This window comes from Topomyia yanbarensis, chromosome 3 (assembly GCF_030247195.1).
Source record: "Topomyia yanbarensis strain Yona2022 chromosome 3, ASM3024719v1, whole genome shotgun sequence".
In the NCBI taxonomy this organism is placed as follows: Eukaryota; Metazoa; Arthropoda; class Insecta; order Diptera; family Culicidae; genus Topomyia; species Topomyia yanbarensis.
In genome coordinates this window covers 40,923,520-40,927,432 of record NC_080672.1, presented here as the reverse complement: position 1 = coordinate 40,927,432, position 3,913 = coordinate 40,923,520, and positions in this window count along the sequence as shown.

Sequence of the window (3,913 nt, the reverse complement as noted above, 5' to 3'; positions counted from 1 at the left end):
TACGTTTACCAAAATATCTTTGGACTTTTCATAAGAAAGTTATTGGAACTCGTTCGAAACAATTTTTTTTATTCAACATCTCGGAAAGCTTGTTATCCACATTAAATTGAGCAATTCATGACATTATATAAAAACTAAAAGTATCAAAATGTCTTTTAGACATAAAAAATTTAAATGCTCGTAATTTTGCTCAGACATTGTATGGACTAAAACGCCTATAATGTTTGAATTTGAAGGCGTATTTTTCCTCGGATTTTTAACCCTTTCCATCCAAATACCCGACAAAAAACTGTTTTAATCCACCTAGTAGTGCAATTGTGCTTTTCTCATTTAATAATACTATGATTTAATAGATGGTTACGTTACTTATTAAACTTGGTAAACATATATGAGTGAACGACTGTCACGAACCTGATGAGCAATATGTCGACGCTGACACACTTGAAACAAACAAAAATATACTATTTAATTAGCTTAATCAGCGTGAATTCAATGTTATCTTTATGGTAACATATTTGAAATGCCGGTGGCTAAATACTTCTGTCCCATCCCAGGAACCTAGGACCAAAGGAGTGACATTAACCCTCTTAGCAAAGTCACTCCCAGCGATTTATCAAACCCCCATTAAATTGAAACGGTTGTCCACGTTTCTACTTTATTCAAGGTTCAAAATAATCCGTTGATTAAATTATTCATTGAATGAATAATTTGATTGCCGTATATTTTCGGATCATCTTTATTTTGTACGCTACACAGTTGGCCTGGCCGCCTGGTGTATGGATGGTGCAACAACCAACTTCATATTAGACCTTCCTTTTGAGACTAGATTAGTAAAAATTGGTTCAGTCATCACCGAAGTGGCTTTAGTTCTGGAATATGCCCGGAATCCGGGACTTCCGGAATTATCAATAGTGGGTAATATATTACAAGAATCTTTGTTTCGCCATCAGTGATCTAGGCCAGCGAATTGAAGTAATTTGATGTTCACTTCAATAGATTTTTAACCTATGAGGTATTATGATTGTACCGGATTGTACGAGAAATTCCTATTTGACCGCAATAACCAACCTGTAACTCCGGAACCAAAAGACAGTACTGAGTTAAATTCAATAGCAGTCAATAGAAGTATTATATCTTTCATTTGAAATCATGTTTATAAAAATCGGTTGAGAGGTCGCTGGAAAATAGGGTCTCAAGAACCGTCATAGGTAGTCAATGAGGTCAAAGCTATTTTGATTGATCATTAGTGATCTAGCCCCGCTAATCCAAGTAATGTTGAACATTTTTGAATATGTATGACATCATTCGGACACCATAATGTTACCAGTTTATAAGGGTATTGGCTGTGTGACCGTACACTTCAACCCATAACTCCGGAACTGGAAGTCGCATCAACTAAAAATTCAATTGAGTGACATTTTTTGACACACATACACACATTTTCTCGACGAACTGAATCGAATGGTATAAGAGACTCATCCCTGCCGGCCTCGGTTAAAAGGTCGAAGTTCCGACCTATTGTATAACCTTTCTGTATGAGAAAGGCAAAAAGGTACGAAATCAGCAAAGTTTTAAAAACTATTTTTTTCTTTATTTTTTTTTTGGAATAACATAAAATATCGACGTTTTATGCATTTTAAGGATATTTAGCATCAAAAAATACGAATACGATTTCTGAAATTTCATAGAGTGTTAAATAATAATTACTTCATACATGGTAATTTCTTATGTGACATTTTTCCGGGCACTTCCAAAACCGTCTATGGTGGTCAAAGTGGCCAACAAGATTTCGATAGGTTCAAGACTGCAAATTCAAGATGTTTGGCTCTTATTTAAAAAAATCCTTTTTGTATTCACCGCAGTATTTGTTTGATCCCTGTGACCACATTCCACAATTCCGCAACCGGAAGTCGGAACGAAATAAAATTTAACACTTGGGAAGTTCCCCGGTGGCCTCAAGAACTGTCATAGATGGCGAATGTTGTCAAAGCGACTTCGATGGGTCATTAGTGATCTAGACACACAAATCCAAGTAATCTTGCACACATTTTAATATGTATTGCTTCATTTAGACATCGTACTGAATCGTACTCTTCTACCCGTAACTCCGGAACCGATAGTCGGATCAATAAAAAATCAACAGCGACCGATGGGAAGGTTGTACCTTTCATTTGAGACAAAGTTTGTGCAAATCAGTCCAGCAATCTCTGAGCAGAATCGGTGAGATTGTTTGACACCTATATACATACATACATACGCACATATACACACGCAACACATACAGACAAAAACTTGTTTTAATCCACCTAGAGGTGCAATTGTGCCTTTCTCATTTCTACAAACTATGATTTAATAGCTGGTTCGTACAATATAACATTATGGAAATGTCTTTCATTCTTATTACACTTGGTAAATATATATAAGAGCACCTTTTTGCATTCATCGCGGTATCGGTTTGAATCGGAGTTTTCTATGTGATCGCACTCCACAACCCGTAACTCCGGAGCCGAAAGTCGGATGGAGATGGAATTTAATATCAGTTTCCGGGGACGCAACACCTTTCATTTGAGACTAAGTTGATCAAATCGGTCTAGCCATTTTCGAGAAACCAATATAACCGTTATTCTGAATTTGGATGCTTCCGGATCCGTCGATGGTGGCCAGTGTGGCCAAAGAGACTTTGAATGACTGTTAGTGACCTAGATCTACAAATTCAACAGTTCACAGAACAAAATATTTTGTAATTTTAAGTTTTTTTCATGCACATATTTGGAGCATGAATATAAATGTAAAATTAAGATCCACCACAGATAGACACGACATGTCGTGCTTTCTTCAACGAATTTCATTGTAATTTTACACGTGAATTGAAAATTGCAGTTTCTTTAAACCGAAAACCAATGTACTTCAATGAATTTTTACACGAATATTGCTGTAAAATGAATGACATGTAATATTACACGAAAGAAAGTGTAAAATTGTATGCTTTTTGATGCTCCAATTGAGTGCATTGATTTTAACGTAATTTTCAATCAAATTTTTGATTCAATCTTTGTATGTTTACATTCGAATTGATTTACATGTCGTTTAAATTTCACTATTTTTTGGTGTGTTGTGTTTACATTTTGGAAAAAAATTCACCTTTTTACATTCATCCCAGAATTCGTTAGAATCGGGATTTGCTGCGTGATCGTACGTATCACCCTGTAATTCAGGAACCAGAACTCGGATCCACATAAAATTCAACAGCAGCTGATGGATCTTTCATTTAAAATCAAGTTTGACAAATCGGTTCAGAAAATTCCGAGAAACCGATGTGGACAAATCAACAAATTTTGTTTTGTAACCATACTCTTCAACTCGTAATACTCAACTGCATATTTTGCCTTCCATTTGAGACTTGGTTTGAGAAAATCGGTTCAGTCATCACCGAAGAACCGATGTGACTTTAATTGTGGAATATGCCCGGAATTCCGGACTTCCGAAATCGTCGATAGTGGACAATATATTCAAAGAATGTTTGATTGGCAATCAGCGATCTAGATCTGCGATTAGAAGTAATTTGGTGACCATTTCAATAGTTTTTAGCCTCTGAGGTATTATGATTGTACCGATTTATGTGGTAAATTCCAGTGTATGATTACTAACACCCCTGTAACTCCGGAATCTAGAGTTAGAACTGAATGAAATTCAGCAGCAGTCGATGGTATTACTGTATCTTTCATTTGAAATCAAGTTTGTAAAAATCGGTAGAGAATTCGTTGGGGATTGGGTGTGATATTAGCTTAGGAACTTGGCGGGTTCACCGGGGGCGTCATGAACCGTCATAGGTGGCCAGAGTGGTCAAAGCTACTTTGATTGATCATTAGTGATCCAGACCCGCAAACTAGAGTAATGTTACATCAATTTTAAT